At 36.5% G+C, this 11,667-nt stretch overlaps 1 protein-coding gene across 2 annotated transcripts in view; it reads right to left on the bottom strand.

Moving 5' to 3' along the window:
* The window catches only part of LOC132708209 (cuticlin-4), a 66,946-nt gene that overhangs the window by 20,711 nt on the left and 34,568 nt on the right, over positions 1-11,667 (bottom strand). The window lies entirely within an intron of this gene.

Below are 11,667 nucleotides of genomic sequence, written 5' to 3'. Positions count from 1 at the left end.
CGGCACCGTTAAAGAGGGTATTTAATCTCGTTAATTTCTTGGGGCATTTTTTTATCGTGCCTTTTTTGGGATTGACGTACTGTTATACAAATTAAAGGCGTTCGCCTGGCCGGGAGACCGTTACATCTGCGGTCGACCGGCCGCGAATATTTACATGCGCATCCTTGATGATGTCACCTTCTCAAGGTGAACACCGAGCAGCGAAATTATCCACGGCGTGAAAAGAAATAGTTTGCGCCGACCGACAAACGAAGGAAGCGACATTAGGTTTAATTGTTTTTTTTTTGTACGGGGTTTTCAATTATTTCTTGTTACTTGTTTGCAAAACACCCTGTACGAGAAAAAATATTAGTCAATTTAAATACCGGCCGTTGCGAAACGAGTTCCAGGCACATATGTAAATGGCGAAGAGGATCATAAGTTAAATGTGAGGCGAGAAGGTATTTTTTTTTGCAGTGAAGGCATTTATTAATGTCTATGAGCGTTGATTTATTGAAGAACGTTCATAGAAGCGGTTGCGAATCCACGAATGTGCAGGATACCGAACCGACATCTTGGTCTCTTTGATTAATATATTAATAACTTGTTTCTTTTGCTTTTTATTGTTATATAGGTTTATCGTAGATCAATTTGAATGCCATAGCAATACTACAACAAATTATACATGCAACATTTCTTCTTTCATTTGTATATATAAATATAAATATTAATTCAAATTATATATTAAGTTTTTATTTACTTTCTTTATTCACTGAACCTTTTATAAACGCCTACCTGTTAATGGCAAGTATTGTCATAAAATCATATAGCTAATAGATAATATTATTTTCCTAGAGAAGGTAATGATTTTCAGCACATGCATCTACATCTCACCTACGAACTTGAACTTTGCGCCGTTTTCTTTCTAAGCAGCAATTGCCATACATTTATCTCGTTTTCCCAGCACATTTAACGAGATCTAGGTATATTTTGTACTTATCGACAATCCGTCAGTGACCATGTTGGTTTTTCAATGCCGCAAGATCGTTGCATATTGCACTATTGAATGGAGCCTCTCTTTTTTTTATAATTGCTTTGTAAGTTCCTGTATTATCGGCAGGGCCCCTATATTGCCAGTAGCTAGCCAGATAACACACAATATCCCCAGTATATCCGGTCAATGTCCCATTTTAGTCGCATATACCGGGACATGTGGATTTACTGTGAATGGATAGCTTGCGGATTTATTGTACACGATATACCACAGATATCCTCTAAATAAATAAAAAGTTCAATTTTGAACAACTGAAAAGGAAAATACTTAGTTTTTTTAGATTTCTGGTGTTTTGGGAGGCATTCTATTGGCGATGTTTTTGTGCACATCTATATTGACGTCAGTGTTGGCAACTAATGACGAACGATCTCATTTGACAACACCGTTCGGCTGCAACCAATGACGCAACTATTAGCGGTCGTGCCTTGCCGGACTTGTTCGAGTCTAGTCGGCTTCCCCTCTGTCTCGTCGTCCACCATCTTTTCAGCCTTATTTTTGTTGGCGGTATAAGGTACACGGCGACTTGGCGTCTATTTTGATTATTTTGTATGCTGTGCTTACTGCTTTCAGTGCTGCCATTTCAGTTTTTTTTTAAGTATTATTCATAAGGTACAATTTTTACATTAAAATGATTATTGGGTTAATTCATGAAAACGTTTTTCCTATTTTTTAAGGCTTTTTTCATAGTGATAGTAGGTACCATCACGACCAAAAAAAATACGAAAATTTTTAGGTTAACAAAAAATATTGCATGAAAATAGTCCTTTACTGTCAAACTCAAAAGTCATATTTGTTCTAGTTTCTTTTTTTGCGCGCGCAATAGTACCTACTCTCATGAAAGAGATCTTACCGATGAGAATTTAATGAAGTTTGTATTTAATGAAATGAAATACATAAATGAATGAATATACTACCCATATACCTACCTATACCCAATAGGTTGATTGCATCACATGCGAATACCAAATACTAGGATATAATTTTTGTAGTCGTACAACCAATTGGACCACCAGACATTACTTTTCCAGTATTTCTCATAGGCTGTTGGAAATAGCCTAATAATTAAGTAAATTCCACTGGCATATCTACATAAGATCCTATATCCTCATAGTGTGATATAGTAACGATGTCTCAACTAGTATAACCGGATATTCTTAGTATATCCTAACTAACATCCTACGGACATACGTATCTGATATACTCTGGGCGTTCCAATTAGTAACATTGTATATCCTCGAGACATCTTAAGGATGTCCCTTAGCTGAAACAGTATATCGTATGGATGGATATATGCTATGTCCCGTTAGATATCCAGAGGATGTTTTACGAACGTCCTTGTGCTATTTGGGTCTACGCATAAAAAAGGGAACTAAAAGCAAGGTTATCATTTTGCAATATGGCACGGACAGAAGACATTTTTTGATGTAATCAAAGACATATATTATTTTATGCAACCTAGAAAACAGATCTGTTATATATATATATATATATATATATATATATATATATATATATATATATATATATATATATATATATATATATATATATATATATATATATTCTCACGTATTGATTCACGGATGGAAAAATATGATGACACTATATTCCGGGATATCATCCGTTCGCTCGTTGAACTCCGACTGGAATCCTGCATCCGACTGGAATCCTGCAAATCCTGCATCCGACTGGAATCCTGCAGACGTTTCGCCAAAATCTCACTTGGCATCTTCAATGCTCGCGCTCCGAGTGTTCGAAGTGTTTTCGGAGCGCGAGCATTGAAGATGCCAAGTGAGATTTTGGCGAAACGTCTGCAGGATTCCAGTCGGATGCAGGATTTGCAGGATTCCAGTCGGAGTTCAACGAGCGAACGGATGATATCCCGGAATATAGTGTCATCATATATATATATATATATATATATATATATATATATATATATATGATGACACTATATTCCGGGATATCATCCGTTCGCTCGTTGAACTCCGACTGGAATCCTGCATCCGACTGGAATCCTGCAAATCTTGCATCCGACTGGAATCCTGCAGACGTTTCGCCAAAATCTCACTTGGCATCTTCAATGCTCGCGCTCCGAAAACACTTCGAACACTGGGAGGTTATCGGCGGTGCGTGCGGTATTTATACTCTGCGCCGGAGATGGTAACGGTGCTGCTTGTGCGTGGGGGGAGGTGGCTCCGCCCCCTGAATTGTCGCGTTGTTAATTTCGCCCGATCGTAGTTGCGATGTCCCCGTTGGCTGCTGCGCATCGCTCTGCTGTTTGATTATCGTTCTCCACGTGTTGGATAAATGCAGAGCGTCGTCTCTCGTATTGAGGTGTCCGGACTTTTCTATTTCGATGGCCTCTCGTATAATCCTAGTCCTAAAATCAGGAATGTTAGCTATTTGTTTGCAAGTGCCGAAATCAATTTTATGGCCTGTCTGATGTTGGTGCTGAAACAAAGCAGATGTTGTTTGTTTGTTTCTTATGGCTAAACGATGTTCCTCGAGCCTGGCTGAAATCCTTCTGTTGGTCTGTCCCACATACGTCAGGCTGCACGATCCGCATGCTACACTGTATACTCCTTGGTTTTCCAGAGTAATTTTTTGTTTTGGGTTTCTTAGTATTGCTCCGATGGTATGGTCAGGTTTGTATGCCGTTGATATGTCGTGTTTCCGTAATATTCGGCCGATTTTGTCAGTAACCCCCTTGATGTATGGCAGGACAGCGATCGATCTTCGTTGGGTCTCGTCCTGCACTCTCTGCTGCGGCTGTTGTTGTTTACTGATTGCCTTGTTGATGGTGCGCCTTTGGTATCCGTTTTGTTGAAGACAGGTACTAATTTTCTTCAGTTCTTTATCTCTGTTCCTCTCGTTTGTGAGCCTGAAGGACCGAGCAATTAATGTATTTGCCACTGCCTGTATCTGTGATGGGTGGTGATGAGATTTAGCGTTCAGGTATCTATTAGTGTGTGTTGGTTTTCTATAGACAGTGTGTTCCAAGTGTCCATCTTCGGTCCTTGTGATGTGCACATCTAAAAAGGGCAGACTGTTATCCTCTTCAAGTTCTATTGTAAATTGAATCCTTGGGTGAATGGAATTCAGATGATCTAGGAATTTCAAAAGCTCCTCCTTGCCAAAAGGCCATACAACAAATACGTCATCAACGTATCTTGTCCATAGTTTTGGCTTCAGATTTGCCTTCTCTATTGCTTTCTTTTCGAAGTAAATCATGAAGAGGTTGGCAATCACAGGTGAGAGAGATGATCCCATTGCTGCTCCATCTATTTGTCGGTAAATTTTCCCGTTGTGCATAAAGTAAGCGTTTTTCAGGCAATGTCTTGACAGATCCATTATGTATGGCGGAAGATCTTCGTTTTCTTCTATAAGCAAGAGTGCCTCTTCTACTGGAATACTCGGGTAGAGGGATTTGACATCGAAACTTGCCATAATGTCGTCCTTGTCCATCCTGAGAGAACCTAAAATCTGAGTGAAATGTTCTGAGTTTTTAACATAGGAATCTGCCTTTTCCACTATAGGCTGAAGTGCACTGGCCAGATGTTTTTCCAGCTTGCATAATGGTGAGTTAAAGGCGCTTACGATTGGACGCAGGGGAACCCCGTCCTTATGGATCTTTGGGAGCCCGTAGAATTTTGGGCAACGACTCGATTTTTCCCTCGGAATAAGTTTCTTCTTTGTATCCTCGTTTATTGATGAATCGAGAATTTTGGACTTAGTTGTTTTTTCCAAATATGTCGTGGGATCTCTGGTGACTAGTTTGTATATTGGGTCGTTCAAAATATCCTCCAATTTTGCATTATAATCCGACGTATTCATGACGACAGTGGCATTTCCTTTGTCTGCTGGCATTATTAGAATGTTTTCGTTTTTGTTTAGATTCCTTAAGGCTTGCATTTCTTCTCTGCTTAAGTTTGGTTGCGGTGGTTTTGACTGTCTTAAGACTCTGGCGACATCTTGCCTAATTAACTCCGCATCTTGTTCGTCTATGGTGGAAAGACTTGCTTCGACGTTGGAAACGATCTCTTCGACGGGTACTCTTTTTGGAGCTATTGCGTAGTTAAATCCTTTATTCAGTACGCTGACTTCTGTATCGGAAAGATGGTATGCTGAAATATTATGAACTGTACTGCTTCGGTTTGTATTTGGCACTTGTCCTGATTTTTTGGAATTTGACTGAAGGATTTCTAATTTCTTCCACAGTTTTTTTGACGGATTCCAGTCGGATGCAAGATTTGCAGGATTCCAGTCGGATGCAGGATTCCAGTCGGAGTTCAACGAGCGAACGGATGATATCCCGGAATATAGTGTCATCACATTTTTCCATCCGTGAATCAATACGTGAGAATATATATATATATATATATATATATATATATATATATATATATATATATATATATATATATATATATATATATATATATATATATATATATATATATATATATATATATATATTTGCTTACAGCAAAAGCTTAGAAGTTCACTTGTAATAGCCTTGTAATGCCTGTATCATGGATGGGTTTGATTTTACTTTTGATATTTAATAAGCACTGACCCCAATTAAAGCATTATTCAATACGGATGTAGGATACAGCGTACACTCGGGCAAACGACATTCACTTTTAATAATTGGAATTTTCTCTTACCAGCAATCTGCGTCTATTAATATTTCGCATCGATGTTACATAAATATAGTCATATATTTACGTTACCTATATATTTAAAAATATTCCTAATTAGATTCCTAAAAAAAAGGTGGCACTGGCCATTTTACTTGGTAACTGTCAATGAGACGATTCAAACAAACCGATTTCATTTAGTATAACTTTAAAGCGTCGGCAGTGCTCTATAATAATACGGTATGTATTGAAAATGTGGGCTGTGAATTTAAAAAAATAAAAATTTGCTCTTAATTCATGATAATTGAACTTTTCAATATTTTCATTAGACTAGTTTCTTTCTTGTTTATTCTAAAAAATGCATAGACAACATTCAATTTCGTCATATTTGAGTCAGTGGTTTGAAGGTTAATTTTTATAGCAGAGACAGTTAGTTTCTTTTTCGATTTTTCGAAAATGCAAAATATTAGAAAGCGAATGCGAATGGAGATAATTACAGTATAGTTCTGCTGCGGGAGGTCTAAATCCTTTTTAAACGAATAATGTGTAAGGTTGTGATTGTGATTCACGCCAAGTGCTCTTCTGCTCTATCAAAATTTTATCAAACACATTTTAGATAACGAAAGAAACCCAGAATTAATCTAACCTTTTAACAAAGAAGAATACTAATAAGAGGAGCAAAAAGTCCCTACCATTACTATAGCCATACAAGTGCTAACAAGTCGTCACATCAGGGCCTTTGGGTTAGGGGTTAGTTTATAAGATTATAAAACCAATTCTAGAAACGCATGTATGATACTTTTTTTACTTTTTTTGTGTAACCAAACGATTCTTGATTAAAATGACAGTTAGGCGTTTTTGTGATGGGTGACGTAATACTAAGACAATGTATTTTTTTACAATAAATATAACAAAAACGGGAAGAAAAACATCGAAAATATTCAACACTGTGTATATATATTGTGAACAAAAGTCTCTTGTTATATAGTATTTTTCAACGACAATTTTTTAGAGATTATTAGAGGCAGGGTAGACTTGGGGAAACTCGAGTCTACTGGTCTAAAGCATTCGTTTAAAATAAATACAAATAAACCTAAACTTCAACCAAATGATTCAACTGCTTAATTTAACTCATACCGATCAAAGGCGGGGTCCGCCCCTGCGCGAGCGCATTGCTATCTGCCAAGTTAAATCGGCAATTCGACGGACAATGGAACCCATTCGACGAGCGTCCTTCCATTTTTAAAAAGGAAACAACAGCCCACGCGGCTTAAAAATCGCTGTTGCGAAACCGGTCGGTCTGGCCGGGCGCCGATGCGCTCCCGCTGGCCTTTCTTCTTTTTGCACTTGGCCGGAAGGATTGCAGATAAAAGACAATGCCGTCGTTGATCCTCCCGGCTGGCTAGTTTCAAATTCGATAATGTTTTTACTTGAGAGTGTAGTGCAATATTACGATAATATTACAGTTAATAACCAAGGAAAATTGTTATTTGCAAATTATACGGAGGTGTTTTTTTAATAAGCGAAGATAGTTTATAAGGTTAATCTCACCGCCTCGTTGATACCAAAATCTACTGTTCGCCTCACCCTCCATAAATGTATTGCCGGCATCACGTCAAAGAAAGTCCCAGATGGTTGTGTTGATGGTACAGGTGATAAGAGGCGTATACAAATGACGAAATATTTCCGTATTTACGCTTCCGTGTTTGAAAATTAATTGTTTCGCAGGATTAATTGATTCACTTTTTGCTAAATAAAAAATGAATGTTGTTCTCGGATATTGGTTGGTGAATACCGCAAGCTCATTGGCTAAAAATGACCTGCTCAAAAATTTTGTTCTTAGTTGCTTCATAAGTTCCTGTATGATCAGCATTGAGCAAAACCGAGTTCCGATTTATGAAAACTATCACCAGAGTGAAGTGCGAATTTTAAGCACGGGTTAGAAAAGGGTTGGAAAGTGAAAATAAGTATTTTTTTTTTATTGGAAAACGTACAGCAAACAAGACCATTATTATAAATTTAACTAGTAGAATAATATAAAGTAGTCTTAAAAAAAATTGTGGATAATTAAAAGAAAGTGTTTCAAAATATTTTTGAAATACGCTAACTCGTTAAATTTACTAATCAATATATGCCAACACACACATATACTACTTTTAGACCGGTTACATACAAAAGAATCAGGTAATTAAAGTTTCTATGATCTTCTTAAAGTACCGAAAAAATAGATAAACGACTACATCGCTTTAAATTTTGATGACACTAACAATTTTGAACTTGAACGGTTATTCTTATCTTCGCGAATATGGCAAATATGGGACTTACAACAAAAAAAAAACAGACAGGATGGAAATTCCAAGTTCGATTATGCGAAACGGTCACAGAAAGTCGACTAATAGCACGCACGTTGCCTGTAAGGCGACCCATCCATCTCAGTAATATCATGAGTAAAGTTTTACCAAAAAATGTGTTAAATCATTTTAATCTTTTTTCCACAAACTTAATATTAAAGTTCATTCATTATAGAGAAATCATTTTTTTGTGTTTATGTTAACTCACAGCTCTGCCCAATACGACCCAAAAGCTTTCGTTAATTCACCTGTCTCTCATAATTAGGAACGCTTCTTTGGCGAGTCCTTATGGTGTTGCTACTACTGCATCCGCGGAGTTGCCAGATGTCATTTTAATTATAAACGTAAATGACAAAATATCGCTCATAATACAGTAAGTTATGAAGCAACTATGAAAAAAAATTGCGATGGTCCACGCGCATGCGCGAGATTTAAAATTTATATATGTTTAATTGAATTGAAATTGAAATTTATATATGGTTTTTATATATGTTTAATTGAATTGAATTGAAATTGAATTTAAAAAAAATAAAAAATAATTATAATAAATAAATATGATAATAATTAAAATAATACTTTGATTTTGTTTGTTTATTAGGTCATATTGTGGCTTTTTCGTTCGCTTGCAGGAAAAATATGTTCTAGCGGATAATAATTAAATACTTTTTAAACATATATAGGTAATTAATTAAATTTAATTAAAAAAAAAACTACTAAAGTCTAAAACTGACTATGACTGTAAAAAACTATGAAAGACCCTCTAACTAATAAGCATACTTGAACAAGCTCTGGATCTAATAAACTGCGGGTCAGGGCTTTTTGACTTTTATAACTGGAACCTCTGATCATGTGCATAGGAAACTGAGTTAGTCATTGTCGCCTCTCACTCATATGGCTACTAGATATGCAGAGGCCCTATCTATGCCGACAATACAGGAATTTATGAAGCGATGATGAAAAAGATATTGAGATATGACGCGCATGCGCGGTCACTTCTCGTGAAATCTCGTTTTCAACCAATGACCTTGCGACATTCAACCACCAACATGGCCGCTGACCCATCGTCATTAAGTATCCATGTGGCTTTATTGCGGTCGTATTTTCTTAAAATTTTCGTAGATCTCGTTAAATATGTTGGGATAACGAGTTAAGTGTGGGAAAATCGCTCTTTAGAAAGAAAGTGGCGCGAGATGCAGGTTCAATGGGTGAAATGTAGAGGTTTGGGGCGGAAAATCATTACCTTCTCTACCGACTCTAATAATATTGAAATGTTTTAAATTATTGTACAAGGTTTAGATAAAATTGATCTTGATCTCAGCTACTCAACATTAACCGAATATTACAATAATAATGAAACAACAAGCTATAATAGTAATAAGAGTCTAAAAATTCATGATGGGTAAAATATTAATTAGTTCAGGAGAGAGTCTTTTGTAGTTCCAATAAATGGACCTTAAATTTTTTCCTAAATACTAGAACTGAGCTGGATTCAAAATGTTTCTTAATGGCTTATAGCTGAAATTTACAAGAATTATGCTGGGACATATTCAGCAAGTTTTTCGTCCTTAGAGGAGCATTGTGAATATGGTTTCAATATATAAAACATATACTATTGTCAACATTTTAATTTTAAGTTTAATGCCGTTGTTAAGCACCATTTTTTTAAAACAAACAACTGTGCAAATTTTCAGCGCGACAAATAAGCGTTATGCGGCCTTATTTGACGTTAAAAAATTTGGTATATTTAACATATTAACTAAATTCGAACGCACGTACTACGTTCTATAAACTGCACAAACTACGTCAAAACATACAAGGCTGTTGCGGTAATTAAAAGCGAATCTGCGTAATTACCGAAAATTCTCTGGAAAACGCCAGATTGCAATATAATAAAGGCAGCTTCACACGGATCTAGAACGCGGGGGCAAGATCGAGTGGGGAAATCTGGCACATACGCGACGGCGTTCATCGTTAAAAATACGTCCACAATTTTCGGTTATGCAACTCCAAACTGACCTTACCGAGTATAATAAAGAAAGTGAAATTAAACATTTACAGTCGCGGCGACGGTCGACGCTTAAAGTAGGTTACACCGAATGGAACAGAACGTTCTTTTTTTTTTACTTTGGCACCGGCAGATATTATTAACGCAACAATAGTCATTATGAAATGTTAAGATGCCATTTAAGCTAACGAGTGGAAACCTGGCGTTTGTGCGTTCTTAATTTTTTTTCTACTTAATGTTTTAATTGTCACTGTAATTAAATTTTCTAAACATGATGTAGTTGTTGTAGCATCACCCTGTATCCGATTAGGAAACACGTTACTGTCGTTGAATTCGGTTAGATAGACAGGCTTGTTTCTCAACAGGCCAGCAAGAATGTTGTGCCAGATTGAAAGTGTACGTGTGTAGGGCCAACCCTTGCGAGTGCCATGCCCTACTAACCGCTGTACCGAATGTTCCTAAGAATTTGAAAAAAAATATGTTAAAAGTAAATCGGCCAAGAGACCTGGAAATTATTTTTGAGGTTCTGAAATATCCACCAAAGGGTGTAACTGCCATCTAGCATTTTAAAACCTATTTTAAAGCTGAGACTAACGCAATATCTTTTTTGTTAGATACTTTTTACTTTAAAAGGAAAGTGGTGGGGGTGCTCCAACCCTTCCGGAACTAAATGTCGTTAACTTCAAAATATCTTAATGGATTGTAATTAACTATGTACCCTTATCAATTGCATCAGGCTATTTTAAAAACTGAAAATTGACTAAATTCTGTGGTAGATAAGGATCCCAATTTTTTATCTCGATTATTATGCACCGATGAAACTACTTTTTCGAACAATGAAAGAGTCGTCAGTAAACTCGTCATTGGATGCATTAATTATCAAAATTGGTGCAGTGAACATCCGGTGCGATATTTTGGATTTTGGGTGATCGAATTAAATGACCATTTTTCTTAAATGGTAAAGGTAATGGCCAAATTTATTTGAACCTTTTAAGAAACCACTTGCCCATTTTATTAGAAAATGTTCCTTTACAAATGAGAAGAGATGTGTGGCTTCAATACGATGAATGTCCAGCGTACTTCTCACGCAGTTAGGACTTTTTTAGACCAGATTTATCCAAACCGTTGGCGAGGAAGAGGCAGTCTGCTTCCGTGGTCTGCCAGATCTCCAGACCTTATTGTCCGCGATTTGTACGTTTGGGGTAGGAAAAAAAATTGTTTGATAGAGAAAATATGGTTGATGTTATCCGAAATACTGTAATGAACTTTTCAAAGATGTGAAATTAGTATACCCGTATTAAATACACGACGCAGGGTAGAAAATGATGGGAAGCACTTCGAACATTTATAAAGACCTTTGAATCTCCTTTTAATAAATTTTGTTGTGTTTTATCGATATCAATGTTTAGTTTAAATAACACTCGAATAGTTATTAATCTATAAGCGTTTCGTTAGGTTAGCATAAAGATATTGAGATGCGGTTTTCACTGTGTCCCTGACGTAAAAAATTAATATCATTGCATTTTCAATTTTTCTGCCAATATGTCAGAGAACGGCATCTGCATAGCGGCATAGCCTAGAAAAAGCCCTTTTTAAGGACTCCAGGATTATTAAAATCCATTATTTTAGAGTTAT

This window comes from Cylas formicarius, unplaced genomic scaffold (genome assembly GCF_029955315.1).
Source record: "Cylas formicarius isolate icCylForm1 unplaced genomic scaffold, icCylForm1.1 PGA_scaffold_10__41_contigs__length_53128322, whole genome shotgun sequence".
Taxonomy (NCBI): Eukaryota; Metazoa; Arthropoda; class Insecta; order Coleoptera; family Brentidae; genus Cylas; species Cylas formicarius.
This window is presented reverse-complemented; position numbering and strand designations above follow the sequence as displayed.